Below are 18800 nucleotides of genomic sequence, written 5' to 3' on the forward strand. Positions count from 1 at the left end.
GGTTATAAAAACGAATGGTAAGGAATTAACAAATATTAGTCCATTATATTTGCTGCTGAGAGTATAAATTGACTTAAGCACCATGAATGCTAACAAGGCTTTGATGTTATCGGTGAGTGCCAGTGAGTTGTTTCTGACCCATGTCAACTCTATGTACAACGGAACAAAACATTACTCAGTCCTCAGCCATCCTCACAATTGTTGCTATGCCTGCATCCCCTGTGGCAGCCACTATGTCAATCTACCTCCTTGTGGGCCTTTCTCTTTTTCACTGTCCCTCAACCCCCTTCAGCAAATTGATGTCCTTCTCCAGGGACTGGTCACTTCTGAAAATATGTCCAAAGTATGTAAGATGAAGTCGTGTCATCCTTCTTTCTAAAGAGCACTCTTGGCCGTATTTCTTCCAAGACAGATTGGCTCATCCTTTTAGCAGTCCCTGGTACTTTCAGGATCTTCCCCAGTACCACATTCAGATGCAGTCTTCCTTATTCACTTCAATGGCCAGCCTTCACATGCACATGATGCAACGGAGAATGCCATCCCTTACGTCAGGCAAACCTTAGTCCTCGAGGTAACCTCTTCACTCTTCACCACTCTAAAGAGACCTTGTGTAGAAGTTTGCCTAATGTAACATGTCTTTTGATTTCTTGACTGCTGCTTCTATGAGCACTGATTGCGGATCCAGTTGACAACTTCAATCTTTTCTCCATTTATCATGATGTTTCCTATTTGTCCAATTGTGAGCATTTTGGTCTTCTTTACATCAAGTTGTAATCCACACTGAAGGCTGCGATCCTTGATCTTCATCAGTAAGTGCCTCAAGTCCTCCTCACTTTCAAAAAAGGTATTATCTTGTGAAAATTAATGTTTGCATCTCCTAAACCTAGCAAGACATTGAAATCCTATGAAACTCTCACACGTATGTACCAGGAAATGTGTCCAGGATGTCCATAACATTATTTATAATAGCAAAACATGAGAAAAATGGGACAGCTGAAATGCCGGTGGACAAGAATGTTTACTGCACCGCGGTTAATATTTGCAACAAAACAAAGTAAACAGCCAACAGTTAAAAATAAAGTTTATTTGCCTACTCTCAGGAATTGGGTGAAATAATGTACTGTAGCAAATGCGTGTAATGGAATGTTACCTAACCAAAAAATTGACTAGTGCTATATAGTCAATATATAGTGCACTCTATTCGATAGGGTCACTAGATAGCACATCAATTTTTAATCATAGTGACCCCATAGAATAGAGTGGAATTGCTCCCTAGGGTTTATTAGACTATAAATCTTTTTTTAAGACTATAAATCTTTATGGGAGATCATAGCCTATGTTTTCTCCTGCAGATTAGATGGTGGTTTCAAACTGCAACCTAAGGTACAACTCAGAAGGCTCCTCCTCCTTCCCCACCTGACTGCCACCAGAGTTACAAAAGAATGTGAAAACCCATTAGAAGACCGATGTAAGAATCCCCCCTCCCAAGAAATGGTAAAGGAAAAGCTAAACAGAAAGTTTCAAAGGGAAGTCCAAGAAGATAAAGTACTTCAAATGTGCAAAGAACTGGAGATAAAAAACCCAAAAGGGAGCCAGAGAGAGGGGGAAGATGGCCGACAGGGACACCCGCATACTCTGAGAGCTCCTCCAAACAAAGCGGGATTGGCGACCAGGTAGCTGAATAGTAAGAGTCTGGTGAGTGAAATATCCCCCTGGGACAGCACCCCAGTCCTACCCCACGTATTTGTCCGGAGCAGGGGTCTAGGTCAATGAGGACCGGACTAGTGGGACATCTCTGGCCACTAAGCTGACGTGAGCTCACTGGCGACCGGCTTAGGCTCCATCCCCAAACGGACGCCAGCCCAGAGCCACTTGCCTGCCCTGCCTACTCCAGCGGCCCACTCCCCACTCCCCATACGCGGATCTCCACTGGGAGAGAAGCTTTCCTCTCCCGCAGTTCCCCTCTCCCCGCAGGGCAGCGATCTGCCCTCGGGCCCACGTCCCTCCCTCCATTCATCCAAGCTCAGGGGAGCGGACCCGCGGGTTGTCTGGCGACCCCCACGGGGGACCATCCACCCGCACCGCTGCCGCGGACCTCTCCACCTGCCCTCCGTGCGCTGGCCTCCCACCCCCGCCCGCCCCCGCCAGCCCCTGGCAGCCTAGCGCCAGCTCCACTCCTGGCCGGGACCCTGCGCTGAGCACTTCCCGCCAACAGGAGCCATAGCCCAACCCGCGCCTGTCCCGGACCCTGAGCTTCCGCGGAGCGCCGCGCCCCGCGCTGCTGAGTCTGCCCACCAAGGGCCCCCCCCTGCGCAAGGCACAAGAGTAGGTGCCCTCCCCAGGGTGCTGCGGGGACCCCGGCGGCCGCGACTCTGAGCCTGAGCAGAGGAAGGGCGCCATTGCCCCCTGCGGTTTCGCGCCAAGCCTCCTTTGCCGGCGCCATTACCCCCTGCGGTTTCCCGCCAAAAGGGCGGAGAGCGAACACCATTGTTCCCTGCAGTGTCCAGCCCGGGCAGATCAAACACTCCACCTGCAGTCTAGGCTTTGCAGTCCCTGAGGAGCCCTCAGTGAGCTCCAGCCAGCTCTCACCACCTGGGGCCCTGTTGGGTCCCCAGTGCCAGCCCTAAGCCTGCCGCAGCCCGCCCCAGCCACCCCAGGAGACGGCACAGTGGCCTGAGCCTCCACACAATAAGGTTACTCCTGTCTCCCAGAAGCATGGGGCCTATTAAAGGATCAAGGAAAAATCAACAGACCACATCACTCCCAACAAAAAAATCAGAAAAACGAGGCACTTTAACAGACCTAACGTCACTCATAGAAGAAACAGATATAGATCAGCCACAAAAGGAAATCTTCAGAACTCTGCTTGCAGTAATACAGGAGCTAAGAGAAGAAAACCAAAATAAGGATGCAACGATAGAAGGGATGAAATGCACAATAGAGGGGATGAAGTCCACAATAGAGGGGATGAATACTATCCACCAAAAGGAACTGCAGAAACTAACAGAGGAGGTAGCAGAGGCCACACAAAAGGTCACAGAAGCTATATCTAGGTTTGAGGAGGCTGAGAACCGTATCAGTGAACTCGAGGACGCTCAAAACAAACGAAGCAAGCGAGAAAAACAATCAGATAGGAAAATTAAAGAAACAGAAGACAGCCTGAGATCAATGACAGATGCTATGAAGAGGAAAAATATTCGAATAATTGGTCTACCGGAACACAACATAACACACAAATCGACCGCCAAGATAGCAAAGGAATTCCTGGAAGAAAATTTCCCCAACCTAACAAAGGAGAATCCGACTCTCATACAGGAAGCAGAGAGGACGCCGGCTAAGCTAAACACCAAGAAGAACACGCCAAGGCATATAATTGTAAAATTATCCAACTTAGAGGAAAAAGAGAAAATTCTACGAGCATCAAGAGAAAGGAAGACAGTCACATACAAAGGAGCACAGGTAAGGGTATGCTCAGACTTATCAGCTGAAACCATGAAGAGGAGGAGAGAATGGAGCAGCATCTTCCAAATTCTGAAAGATAAAAATGCCTCCCCCAGAATCCTATACCCTGCCAAGTTATCCATTAAGATAGAGGGTAAGATAAGGGTCTTCCAGGACAAGGAAGAACTCAAAAAATATACTGCAAGTCACCCGACCCTGCAGAACATACTGGCTGACTCACTATGGCCAGAAGATCAAGCTCCAACTAGAACCTCCAGGAGACCACCATATATCCCATCTCCATCTAGAAGCCAACATGCCAGCAACACGTACCAGGACAACACGGTCTCAGATGGAAAAGAGGACAGGATAGAAACCCTCCACTCAAACGCAGTACACTGATATGAAGGAAGATAGGCAAAGACCCAAAACACAAAACAGAATATGGCAACCATGAAGCCAGAGATTGTAATAATCACTTTGAATACAAATGGGCTCAATTCATATGTTAAAAGAAAGAGGCTGGAGGATTGGATTAGAAAACATAACCCATCAATCTGCTGCCTGCAAGAGACACACCTTAAGCAAGCAGACAAGCATATGCTGAGAATAAAGGGCTGGCAGAAAGTTTACCAAGCAAATGGTAACTCCAAGAAGGCAGGAGTGGCTATCTTAATCTCCGACAAAATGGATCTCAAGATCCAAAACATAAAAAGAGACAAAGAGGGACATTACATAATGCTCAAAGGCTCAGTAAACCAGGAAGCAATAAGCATACTGAATATTTACGCACCTAATAATGGTGCGGCAAATTTCGTCAAACAAACTATTAAAAAAATGACAGAAGAAATCACGGAAACAACAATAATAGTGGGGGACTTCAACACTCCACTATCAGAGAAAGACAGGTCACAGGGAAAGAAGCTCAGCAAAGAGGCCAGAGAGCTAAACAATGTAATTAGGCAACAGGGCCTGATAGACATCTATAGAGCCTTTCATCCAAAAGCAAAAGGTTTCACATTCTTCTCCAATCCACACGGATCTTTCTCAAGAATAGATCACATGCTGGGGCACAAGGCCAGCCTGAGTAAATTCAAACACATAGATATTATCCAGACGTCTTTCTCAGACCACCATGCCATAAAGCTGGAGATTAATAGAAGGGCACCCAGAAAAGCAAGGGCCACCAATTGGAGAATAAACAACGATCTCCTGCGACATGAATGGGTTAAGGTCCAGATCAGAGAGGATATCAGGAAATTTCTAGAAACTAATGAGAACGAGCATACAACATATCAAAACTTATGGGACACTGCAAAGGCAGTTATCAGAGGTAGCTTGATATCACTGAATGCATACATGAAAAAAGAAGAAAGGCGTATGACAGATATGTTAACACAAAACCTCCAACAACTAGAACAGAGTCAACAGAACTACCCCTCCAATAGCAAGAGAAAAGAAATAATAAAAATCAGGGCGGAGTTAAACCAGTGGGAAGACAAAAGAACAATGCAAAGGATTAACGCAACTAGAAGCTGGTTTTATGAACGAATTAATAAAATTGACACTCCCCTGGCAAAGCTTACCAAAGATAGAAAGGAACAATCATCAATAGCCAGGATGAGGGATGAATCGGGGGCAATAACAACAGACCCCAATGAGATAAAAAGGATAATCACAAAGTACTATGAAGGTTTGTATTCTAATGAATTCAGAAACCTGGAAGACATGGATAAATATTTAGAAAAACAATCTATCCCTAGATTATCTGAGACAGAGATCAAGAACCTCAACAAACCCATAGCGAAGGAAGAAATAGAGAGTGTCATCAAAAACTTACCAAGGAAAAAGGCCCCAGGGCCAGATGGCTACACAGCAGAATTTTACCAAACATTCAGGGAAGAGCTGACACCGATCCTCCACAAAGTATTCCATAACATAGAAAAGAACGGCAAGCTCCCAAACTCATTTTACGAAGCCAGCATTACTTTGATACCCAAACAGGGAAAAGACCCCACAAGCGTAGAGAATTATAGACCAATATCTCTAATGAACATAGATGCAAAAATCCTTAACAAAATATTGGCCAATAGAATACAAAGGAACATCAAGCATATCATTCACCACGACCAAGTAGGATTCATCCCAGCGATGCAGGGATGGTTTAACATCCGAAAATCCATCAATATCATTCACCACATCGAGAAGAAAAAGGATAAAAACCATATGATAATATCCATAGATGCAGAAAAAGCATTTGACAACATCCAGCATCCATTCCTAATCAAAACACTCATGAAGATAGGATTGGAAGGTAAGTTCCTCAAGCTCATACAAGCTATCTATGAAAGACCAACAGCCAACATCATAGTCAATGGAGAAAAGACAAGAACAATACCACTGAAAAAGGGTACAAGACAAGGGTGCCCCCTGTCCCCTCTTCTATTCAATATCGTTTTGGAGGTTCTGGCTAACAACATAAGACAGCGGAAGGACATCAAAGGGATCCAGTTGGGAGAAGAGGAGGTGAAACTATCGTTATTTGCAGATGACATGATCCTATACATTGAAGACCCCCAAAACTCCACAGTTGGAATACTTACAGCAATAGAGGAATACGGAAGAGTAGCAGGATACAAGATCAATAAACAGAAGTCGGTAGGGTTTCTATACACATCGGACAGGGCCATGGAAGAGGCGATTAAGAGGGAAGTACCCTTCACAGTAGCCAAGAACAAACTGAAATACCTAGGAATATACTTAACAAAAAATACTAAAGACCTATATAAGCATAATTATAAAACCCTATTACAGGAAACCAAAAGTGACCTTCACAAATGGATGAAGCTCCCCTGCTCATGGTTAGGTAGGCTGAACATAGTAAAGATGACAGTTCTTCCTAAAGCACTCTACAAGTTCAATGCTATACCAATCCAATTACCATCAACCTTCTTCAAAGAATTGGAAAAACTGACCACCAACTTCATATGGAGAGGGAAGAAACCCAGAATTAGCAGAGAACTCCTCAAGAAGAAGGACACAATTGGAGGACTCGCCCTACCTGATTTTAATGCCTACTACACAGCTACAGTGGTCAAAACAGCATGGTACTGGCACAATGATAGACACTCAGACCAGTGGAAAAGAATAGAAAGCCCAGGAGTAAAATCATCAGCATATAGACAACTGATCTTCGACAAGGGCCCCAAAAACGTCAAGTGGGAAGCAGATGCCCTCTTTAATAAGTGGTGCTGGAAACAATGGATATCCACATGTAGAAAGTTGAAACAAGACGTCTACCTCACCCCATGCACAAGAATACACTCAAGGTGGATCACAGATCTAGAAGTCAAACCCCAAACCATCAGGACCATTAAGGAAGGAATTGGGACTAATCTCAGAGCACTGGCCCAGGGAGCACATAGGCTCACTGCAACAGGGAAGGGGACACACACAGGTGATCTGGAAATCGACAAATGGGATCTAATAAGAATAAAACACCTGTGCACCTCGAAAGACTTTGCCAAGAGGGTGACAAGGCAACCCACAGACTGGGAGAAGATTTTTAGTAATGACACGTCAGACAAAGGGCTCATTACTAAAATCTACAACACCATCATGACCTGCAAAAAGAGGAAAACAGTTAACCCCCTAAGGAAGTGGGCAAAAGAAATGAGAAGAACTTTCACTAGAGAGGAGATCAATATGGCCAATAAATATATGAGAAAGTGCTCGAAGTCCCTTGCCATAAGAGAAATGCAAATCAAAACAACCATGAGATACCACCTAACACCCCTGAGGCTAGCCCAGATCAGTAAATCAGAGAGCAACAAGTGTTGGAGGGGCTGTGGTGAAATAGGAACCCTCCTCCACTGCTGGTGGTCGTGCAGATTTGTACAGACACTGTGGAAAGCAATCTGGCGATACCTAAAGAAAATGGAAATCGATCTACCTTACGACCCAGCCATCCCTCTACTGGGCATATACCCGGTTGAAGCAGCAAATAAAACACGACCAGTCATATGCGCTCCAATGTTTATTGCGGCACAATTCACAATAGCAAAGACTTGGAAACAGCCTAAGTTTCCATCGATAGACGAGTGGATTAGCAAACTTTGGCACATACACACAATGGAGTATTATGCAGCATTGAAAAGCACCGATGAGCACATGAAACACGTTATTTCATGGGAAGAGCTGGAAGGAATTATGCTAAGCGAAGTAAGCCAGTCCCAAAGGGACAGGTACAACATGAGTCCCCTGAGGTAAGTACAATCAGCATGACAGAAATGGGGCATTAATCCACCCAAGGGGAGGGTATTGTTTATATCTCCACAGGGAAAGTGGGACCAGACTTCAACCCAGTGTCGCAAGGTGTGAATGCATTATCCCGGCGTGGAGGACGGAACCGGTGGAGAGGTCTGGGAGGCAGGCCCCTGCACCATAAATTAAGTGGATTCCTGCCCCTCCCCCGAAAAGAACTTGTTCCAAAGGACGACATTGACCCTGCAGCTATGGGAGATGGTCATATTTGACCAGAGCACACGGGAGCAGATGAAGGGGCAGGAGGAGAGAGTGGAGCACAGCCTGGCCCACCAGGCCGTGATGATGATGTTCCTGAGTAGAGCAGCCAGTCCACAGAGAGAACAACATGGCTGGCCCTACTATGAGACATGATGCCCCTCAGTGACTAAGGGCGATACAGGGGACAGCACCGGAGACACAGTGTGGGAATTGCACCTGACCTGATCCCACCACACTGAGGCAATGCACTGGGGGAGTGCAGCGGAACAGCAAGGGAATGGAGTGGCAAGGTCCCCAGGGAATGCTGAAAGTGGACTTTGGGGCCAGGGCGTGGTGCCCCAACAGACTGGACTGGAAAACGCTCCTAAGGGCCAGCAAAGATCCCTGAACTAACTACAAGCTTTTCTCTTGTGAACTGTTTTGTTCTGTTCTTTTTCAGTGGTTTGTCTTGGTTGTTTTGTTGTCCGGTTATATACTGTTGCTTTGTGTTCCTCTGTCTAGTTTTCGTGCATGTTAGTGACTCCACAGGTCTGTCTGAATAGGACAGGCTGGATGAACTATCGGGAGGAAAAACAACGGGACCGACAGTTCCGGGGGGACTTGGGGTGGGGGGTAGGGGGGGGTAAGGAAGTGGTGTTAACAAACCCAGGGACAAGGGAAAAACATGGGACCCCAAAGGGTAGAGAAGGGGGAGTGGCAGGCCTGGTGGGAAATGATCAAGGGTAAGGTTGATTAGAGAAGAGGTATACTCTAGCCCAGGTGGCAATGAAGCATGGTAGTAGGGCAGGAGGAAGGTCAAGGGAGATGGAGGAAAGAGCTAGGAGTCAAAGGGCATTCATGGAGGTCTAGACAAAGACATGTACATGCAAATATATATAGGAGGTTGGGGAAATAGATCTTTGTGTCTATATTTATAGATCAAGTATTAAGGTGGCGGAAGGACCTTGGGCCTCTACTCAAACACTCCCTCTATGCATGAATACCTTCTTTTATTAAATTGGAACTCTATGATGCTCACTCTCCCGACACAACAGCTGGAGCCTACATGGGTGAACAAGTAAATGTGGTGAAGAAAGCTGATGGTGCCCGGCTATCAAAAGAGATAGTGACTGGGGTCTTAAAGGCTTGAAGATAAACAAGCGGCCATCTAGCTCAGAAGCAACAAAGTCCACATGGAAGAACACACCAGCCTGTGTGATCGAGTGGTCCCAAAGGGATCAGTTACCAGGCATCAAAGAACAAAAAATCATATCATTGACTGCACACCTCCATGATAGGATCGCTGAAGACAAATGGGTGCATAAGCAAATGTGGTGAAGAAAGCTGATGGTGCCCGGCTATCAAAAGAGATAGTGTCTGGGGTCTTAAAGGCTTGAAGGTGAACAAGCGGCCATCTCGCTCAGAAACAAATAAGCCCACATGGAAGAAGCACACCGGCCAGTGCGATCACGAGGTGCCCAAGGGACCAGATATAAGGCATCATGCAAAAAAAAAAAATATGTGTGTGTATGTATGTGTATTTATGTGTATATGTATATATGTATGTGTATATATATATTATATTAAATGAAGGGGGAAGTGCAGAGTGGAGACCCAAGGCCCAAGTGTCAGCCAATGGAGATCCCCTCATAGAGGGGCTTAGGAGAGGAGATGGGTTAATTAGGGTGTGAGGTAGTATCGATGAAGAACACAGCTTTCCCCCAGATCCTGGATGCTTCCTCCCCCCAACTACCATGATCCGAATTCTACCTTGCAGGGCTGGATAGGACAGAGGCTGTACACTGGTACATAGGAGGGTTGGAGATACAGGGAATCCAGGGTGGATGATACCTCCAGGACCAAGGGAGTGAGGGACGATGCTGGGAGAGTGGAGGGTGAGTGGGTTGGAAAGGGGAAACTGATTACAAGGAGCCACATGTGACCTCTTCCCTGGGAGAGGGACAGCAGAGAAGGGGGGAAGGGAGACCCCGAATAGGGCAAGATATGACAAAATAACGAGGTATAAATTACCAAGGGCATATGTGGGAGGGGGGAAAAGGGAGGGAGGGGGGGAAAAAAAGGAGGACCTGATGCAAGGGGCTTAGGTGAAGAGCAAATGCCTTGAGAGTGATTGGGACAGGGAGTGTATGGGTGTGCTTTGTACAATTGATGTATGTATATGTATGGATTGTGGTAAGAGTTGTTGGAGTCCCTAATAAAATGTAAAAGAAAAAAAAAAAAAAAAGAAAATGATTAGGGCAAAATATGTACAGATGTGCTTTATACAATTGATGTATGTCTATGTATGGATTGTGATAAGTGTTGTATGAGCCCCTAATAAAATGTTTAAAAAAAAAAATAAAGCAAATGGAAATTGAAAAAAAAAAAAAAAGAAAAGAAAAGCAGCCAAAGGTTACATTTTCAAAAAAAAAAAAAAAAAAACCCAAAAGGAAGAACATGCCCAGAATATCTTAAGGTGAAACAACGGAAGGAAAAAGTCCAAGCCTTGAGTTGCAATATTGAAAGATTTTATGGGCAAAATAGTGAATGCATCAAATAGGATGCATCAAAAGAAGACGGAAATATATCTAGAGACGCTGTACACACAAAAAACTATTTAAATTCCTCAAGTTAATACAAGCTATCTACGAAAAGCCAATAGCCTACATAATAGTCAACGGAGAAAAGGCAAAAACAATCCCACTGAAAAAGAGTATAAGATAAGGAAACCCCTGGTCCTAGTTAATGACATAACAGAGCGGATGAACATTAAAGGTATCCAAATAGGAGAGGAGGAGGTAAAACTATCCCTATTTGCAAATGACATGATTCTATATATTGAAAAGCTCCATGACGACAGTACTTACAGCGATAGAGGAATATGGAAGAGCAGCAGGATACAAGATCAACAAACAGAAGTCAATAGGTTTGTTATATATATTGGACAAGACCATGGAAGAGGAGATCAATAAGGCAGTATCCTTCACAGTACCCAAGAAGAAATTGAAATATATTTAACAAAAAAAACCAAAAACAAACTAAAGACCTATACAAGGACAACTTAAAAGACCCTACTACAGGAAACCAAAAGCGACCACCACAAATGGAAGAACATCCCAAGCTCATGGATTGGAAGGCTCAACATAGTAAAGATGTCAATCTTACCCACTTTATAAGTTTAACACTATTCAGATTCAAATACCAACAACCTTCTTCAAAGAATTGGAAAAACTAACCATCAGTTTCATATGGAGAGGGAAGAAACCCAGAATAAGAGAGAATTCCTCAAGAAGAAGGACAAAGTCAGACGACTCACTTTACCTGATTTTAACACCTATAACACAGCCACAGTAGTCAAAACAGAGTGGTACTGGCATAATGACAGATACTCAGACCAGTGAAAAAGAATGGAAAACCCTGAAGTAAAACCATCAGCGTATAGACAACTGATCATCAATAAGGATTCCCAAAACATCAAGGGGGAAGCGGATATCCTTGTTAACAAGTGGTGCTGGAAACAATGGATATCCACATGTAGACAAATGAAACAAGACGTTTACCTCACCCCATGCACAAGAACAAACTCAAGGTGGATCACAGACCTAGAAGTAAAACCCCAAACCATTAGGACCATCAAGGAAGAAACCAGGACTAGCCTAAAATCATTGGCCTAGGGAACTCATAGGCTCACCGCAATAGGGAAGGGTACACACACAGGTGATCTGGAAATCGACAAATGAGATTTAATAAGAACAAAACACCTGTGCACCTCAAAGACTTCACCAAGAGGATAACAAGGCAACCCGCCGACTGGGAGAGGATTTTTAGTAATGACACATCAGACACAGGGCTTATTACTAAAATCTACAACACCCTCATGGCCTGCAAAAAGAGGAACATAGGCGAAAGAACTGAAAAACTGGAGTTCGGCTTATACACAGGTCAGTGGTACCTCAGCGAGGACAGCGTCTATGATGACCTCACAATAGCCAAAGGTGTGCATTGAGATACAGATGATGATGAGGAACCCAGTTTTGAAGGATTTTAACTCTTTACATTTTAGCTTGGTTGCTGATTGAGCTCAGGGAATAGTACTCTTAAGGTATCATTGTTGATACCTTATTGTTTTTGTTGAACCTATTTTTCACTTACTGTGCTGGTTTACTAATGTTAAATGACTTGTCCTTTTATTTATGCTTTTTATTTCAAATAAATATTTAAATACATTACCCCACTGATGTCTCAATTTTTAGTATCTTATGTTTTGATTATTGAAACTCACCAACAGCTTCTGCATTTTCCACCCTAGGCTTATACTCGAGTCAATCAGTTTTTCTAGTTTCCAGGTAATGATTAGGTACCTCGGCTTATACGCGGGTCGGCTTATATTCAAGTATATATGGTATGTTAAGTGAGGTAAACCAATCTCAAAAGGACACGTATAATATGAGTCCCCTGAGGTAAGTACAGCCAGCACAGCAGGAATAGAAGACACTTATCTCACAATATATAGGTGGAAGCACAGACAGTCGGGGGAAGGTCAGACCAAACCCAGGTTGGTACATGTGAATCCAACATAAAGAAGGGGAAATGGGGGTGGGGAGAAACTGAGATGATGACATGGGGGATCAGAGTACTAACCCACCCAGGGGGAGGGTGTTGGTTGTTTCTCCACAGAACTGGAACATGCATACAGAGCCCACCCTGGCGCACCAAACCAGGAGGGCAATGTAACACATGGAGAAATGCATGAAAGGACTGGACTACAGGGCCGGCCCCAACGAGAACCAACCTGACCCCCATCCTGGAAATGTGTGCCGCAGAAAATGACACTAGACCTTCTGGTGGGGGAAAGGAACCGACCTACCATGCCATATGGAAGCAAACCAAGAAGGAAAAAGAGAAAGAGGCAGACGGCCTAGACTCCATATAGGCACACCAAGCCCAGAAGATGAGGTCCCTGCATGAAGCTGCTGAGGCAGAGAGAGGACTGTGGGTCTACCAACAATGCAAGACATGTTATCCCCTAACTGGAACATATGAAGACAGGGAACAATAATGGGGACACACAGCAGGGAGACAACTTGGGAATGGAGCATAACAGATCAGCGATTGGAGTAAAGCCGAGCCAGAGAGCCTCTGAGGAGCCCCAACAATGGACTTCGGGCTAGGAGGGGGCAGATCCCGTATTTCCCTTAGGACCAGGGGGGGAGGGTCTCATGAGGACCAGCAAACAGACCTGGACCTATGGAGGGTTTTTGTTTTTTACCTTTTTCTTTCTTTCCCTCGTCCTTTTCTTTCTTCAACCTTATGTTTTCTTGTTGTTCGGACTAGGACATGGGTGGTTTGCCTAATTATATGGGTTGGACCATGGGAGGGAAGCCTGGGGAGAAGGCAATGGGGCCAATGGCCCTGGAAGGCAGAGGGGGAAGAAGGAGGTGGGGAGATGGGTGGGGTGAGCGGATGACGTCATGGACAGGGGAACAACTGGAGAAGCAGAACCAGCCTCTAGGAGAGGGTAGAGATCCTGTGAGTATTAGAGCAACGCCAAGCTAGTGGAGAGCAAACACTAAGAGCTAGAAGAAGGGGAAAGTGATGGTGGGGCAGGAGGAGGCAAAAGGAAACAGAGGCAAGCTACAGGAAGCAAAGGCATAGACAGGGAGATTAACAGAGATATGCTCTTATGAAAACACAATAATCTATAACAATAGTGGTAGTATTGGCCTATGTACATATACTTATAAGGCAATACGCTGAGGCTGCAGACAGGCCTTGGTCCTCAGCTCATACCTTTCCTCGATATAAGAACACTTTGTTCTAACAAATGGGCATTCGGTGATGCCCACTCCACCCCCTGCATGATCACGGAAAACAAAATGGGTGCATAAGCAGATGTGATGAAGACAGAGGATGGTGCCAGGCTGTTAAAAGATACAGTGTCTGGGGTCTTAAAGGCCGAAAGTTAAACAAGTGGCCATCCAACAGTGAAGCAACAAGCCCACGTGGAAGAAGCACACCAGCCAGTGCAGTTGTGAGGTGTCATCGAGACCGGGCAAAGGGCATCAGAAGACTCACACAAACAGGAAACAAACAAACAAAAATGCATTGGTGAGAATGGAGGGGGGTTGGAGGAGAGACCCAAAGCCCATCTATGGACAATGATACATTCCCCACAGAGGGGTTGCAGGGAAGCGTTGAGTCAATCAGGGTGCTGTAGAGCATCTAATGGGTCATGCAATATCCCTCTGATCCCTTGGGGCTTCCTCACCCCCTGCTATCATGACCCCAGTGCCGCTTTCCAATCTAGACTAGACGGGAGCATGGACATAGGCATAGACAAGAGATAAAACTCACAACCCATGGAACCCAGGAACAGGAATAGGAACAGAGATAACAAAAGGGGAGGAGGAGGGAGGGAGGGGACACCTCGCAATGAATGGCACATAACCACGACCCCTCCATCCAGGGGGGAAGAACAACAGAAACCAGAGGGGAAGGGAGACAGTGGTCGGTGTGAGATTTGAAAATAATTAACAATCTAAAAATCTACAAAGAGGCCCCGAGGGGTGAGGGGAAGCGAGAAGGGAGGGGAAAAAAAGAGGAACTGATCCCAAGGGCTCAATGGAAAGTAAATGTCTAGAAAAGAACGATGGAATATATGTATGAATATGTTGGACACAATTGATGTATGGATTGTAACAAGAGTTATAAGAGGCCCCAATAAAATGATTATTAAAAAAACCCTAAAAAACTATTTCTAAAGGTAACATATGATAAAGAACCAATGGTACTGAAAGAAGTCTAGGCTACACTGAAGGCATTAGCAAAAGACAGGGCTTCAGGAATTGAAGGAATACCAATTGAACTGTTTTAACAAGCGAATAGGAAGCAGGGGGGCATTTACTCATCCATGACAGGAAATTTGGAAGACAGCTACCTGTTCAGGCTCCTGGAACATATCTACATTTGTACTCACTCCAAAGAAAGGTGACCCCACCGAATGCTCAAATTATAGAACAACATCATTAATAACACAGGCAATTAAAATTTTGCTAATGATCATTTAACAATGGTTGCAGAAGTACATCACCAGGTAGTTGACAGAAATTCAATCTGGAATCAGAAGATGTGGAACAGGATGTTAGCTGAATGGTGGCTGGAAGAAGAATGGGAATTTCAGAACACTTCATTGTGCCCAGGCAGAACCGTGCATGGACCAGGAAGTAACTGTTTGAACAGAACAAGGGAAGACCACCTGGGTTAAAATTAAGAAAAGAGTGTATCAGGGTTGAAACCTTTCACTATACTTATTGGTTCAATCTATATTGTGAGTAAGCAATGCAATAAGGTAGGCTCTATGTGGAAGAACGGGGCATCAGGATTAGAGGAGGCTGACTAACAACCTTCAATATGCCTATGACATGCCTTACTTGCTGAAGGGAGAATCTGAAGCACAAAGATTGAAGCCTTAACTATAGATTACAACTCAAAGGAAAGAAAACAAAAATCAACTGGATTGAAGTTGTCATGGAGTTCATCTTGCTTGCATCCACAATAAATGCTCACGGAAGCAGTAGTCATGAGATCAAACCACCAATTGCATTGGATAAATCTGCAGCATGAGACCTCTTTAAGGTGTTGAAGAGAAAAGACATCACTCTGAGGACGTGGGTACACCTGGTCCAAGCCATGGTTATTTGCAATCAACTTGAATGCACGTGAAAGTTGGATATTGAATAACGAAGACCGGAGAATTTGAATTATGGTGCTGGTGAAGAATATTGAAATTATCACGGACTGCTAAAAGAACAAACAAAATTTTCTGGGAAGAAGTACAGCCACAATGCTCCTTCCAAGTGAAGAATGGAGAGACTTCGTCTTGTGTACTTTGGACATGCTGTCAGAAGAGACCGGTCCCTCAAAAAGGACACCATGCTGGTGGAATAAAGGGACAGTGAAAAGAGGTAGACTCTCAACAAGATGGACTGATAGTGGAGGCAACCGCGGCTCAAACATCACAACTGTGAGGACAGCACACGTCTGGGTAGTGTATAATGTTGCTGTGAGTCAGAACCAACTTGACCGCACTCAACAACCACAACAATTTTTTTAATTATTGACCTAGAAGTAGCATTCTGACCAACTGTTCAGTGCAAATGGTACACTGGGAGAAAACATTAGTCATAGCATGATTCCATCTATAGAAAACTCTGTAAGCATGAGTAGCATTGTAGATTAAGTGTTGGGAGCTACTAAGCCCAAGGTCAGTGGTTCAAACCCATCAGCTCCTCCTTGGGAGAAAGATGAAGCTATTTCCATAAAGATTTACAGCCTCAGCACAGGGAATCTAGGACAGACGAACCCCTCAACACCAGCAGTGAGAGTGGCGACACCAGGAGGGAAGGGGGTGTAGAAAGGGAGAACCGATCTTGGAGATCTATGTGTAACCTCCTCTCTGGGAGATGGGCGATGGGAAGGTGGGTGAGGGGAGACGCCAGGCAGTGTAAGATAAGATAAAAGAATTATTTATAAACTATTAAGGGACCAGGGGGAAGGGGGGAGCAGGGAGGGGGAGGGGGGAAAAAGGAAACAGAGCTGATTTCCAGGAACCCAAGTGGATGGCGAATTTTGAGAACGACAAGGGCAACGAATGTATAAGGGTGCTTTGCTCAATTGATGTATGTATGGATTGTGATAAGAGTTGTATGAGCCCCAATAAAAAGATTTATTAATTAAAAAAAAAAGATTTACAGCCTCAGAAGCCCTAGGGAGCAGTTATGGCCTGTCTTATAGGGTCGTGAGTCAGAATTGACAGGGCAATGTCAGGGAGGATGGCTTCCAGGTAATATGCACAGGAGGACCGCTTCCGTAACAGCGAACAGAAACCAGAACCGAGCAGGAAGGAAAACCTACAAGGATTGCAGATCAGGAAAGCGACTTCAAAACTAAGTGGACCAAGTCTCTGCAATTCAGAGTCTGTGGGAAGGGACAGAGCAAGGTGAAGGCGTTTCCAACTCCATACAGGTGGAGTGTGGCAAATTCTGCTGCTTGCTACTGGCAGCCTTTGCGCCCGTCCCCACTGGGTTTTGGTACCACTGCGCCGTCTCCGTTTCATGACTGACCAGCAGCGACGGCTGATGCTTGCCACCCTTTATCCCTACATATATGCACTCTACCATGGGCTCCCACCGATACCCAATGCAAAATGCCCCTTTTTCGGCTCCTCCTCTCCTGTCCCTAGCCACCCTTTGGGGATAACAGAAGCAGCCAGCTCAGTTCCTCCCTCATATCACAAGATCCACCTTCTTCTCCCCTTCCTGCCCACAGGCTCATCCTCCCCTGCCACCACGGCCACACAGATCACTCCTGCTAATTCCGCAGCAGCTGGCACTCTCGCCCAAGCCCACAGCTTACCTGAATGCTTCAGGTATCATGCAAGAAAGGAGGTCACAGGGCATAATGACTGTTGCTGCTCACTGCCTCCTCCCCAGGATGTCTCTGCACCTTCCACTACAGCAGCTGAAGGAGCCCCACCTGGACAGTGAAACCACGCTGCTGTGCCCACTTCCCCTAGTCACCTGTGCAGGTCCAAAAGGAGGTGGAGGCGGTGGGCGCGAGCTACAGAGCTCACCGGCAGTTGCCACTACTCCCGCTAAACACAGACACACCACTGGGCACATGACATACCAGCTCGACCAGCCCTCGGAGCTTCCGAAGGCCACAAAAGAGTACCCGGTCAGTCTGCAAAGCGTGCGCACCAAGGTGCCCTGGCTCTCTCAAACCACAGCAGCAGCAAGGTTCCTAGGCTGAGGGAAGTCATCAACCAGAGATGGTGAAGCGCTTTTCTCTGTCTTCTCTTTGATTCAGCTTTCTTCCTAAAAACGGGTATATAAATGTGCGCTCACACTTGTATTTTTTGTCTTTTTCTTTTCCCACCCACTATCTTTTTCTTCCTTCCCTCCTTTTCTTCTGGAAACACATTTTTTCAATACTTTTTTTTAATTGCTCTTCTTCAAATACATTTTCATTATCTATAAATGTGGGGGTCTCTTTTTTAAGGCCCATTTTTGTTTTACTCCACCTTTTCCCTTTCTTCTCGCTCTACTTTTGTTCCTGTCTCCCACTTTTTGTTATCTGGTTCCTATTGATCTTCTGCTGCCTACACAAGAGAGTCAACTACTCCCACATGACCCAACAGCCCACCCAAGACTAACAGCTGCACCACCATGATGCAGAAACAGCAGTCCATCGCCATTAATACACACACGCGCACACACACACACACACACACACACACACACACAACCAAGAAAAGCAAGCACAAGCAACTCAACAACATCCAGACCTGAAAGATTATACTGAAGAGGCCTGGGAATTACCAGAGTAGAATTTTTAAATACTATCTATATACCTTCAACAGATGGAGGGATTAATTTTTAAAATATCAGCTCACTAAAAAGGACATTCAAATGGCTAATAAACATGAAAATTGTCATGCTCATTAGCCATCGAGAAGGTGCAAGTGAAAACTGACAATGACAGTTGAATGAAACGAAAATCAAAGAACATATGATGGAGCCGGGGCCCAGCCACGGGAACTCTCGTGCTTGCTGGTGAGCTTGGAAACATGTACAATGATTGTAGAAAGCGATAAGGCACTACCTAAAAGTACTAGACTAGCAATCCCTTATGGTATAGCAATAGCTCTCCTGTGTATGTATCCTAAAGAAGTAAGAGCTGGAACATGGACAGAAGAGAACATGGCAGCACTGCTCACAAGAGTAAGAAGCTGGAAACAGCTCCAAAGCTCAACAGTATAAGAACGTTCCGTAGCAAAGTTAACCGATACAGTCATT

At 45.2% G+C, this 18800-nt stretch overlaps 1 protein-coding gene across 1 annotated transcript in view; it reads right to left on the reverse strand.

Annotated features, from left to right (window-relative positions):
• Nucleotides 1-18800, reverse strand: part of BPHL (biphenyl hydrolase like) — a 71471-nt gene that overhangs the window by 43498 nt on the left and 9173 nt on the right. The gene's annotated exons all lie outside the window — the stretch shown is intronic.

Source organism: Tenrec ecaudatus, chromosome 7 (assembly GCF_050624435.1).
Source record: "Tenrec ecaudatus isolate mTenEca1 chromosome 7, mTenEca1.hap1, whole genome shotgun sequence".
Classification (NCBI taxonomy): domain Eukaryota; kingdom Metazoa; phylum Chordata; class Mammalia; order Afrosoricida; family Tenrecidae; genus Tenrec; species Tenrec ecaudatus.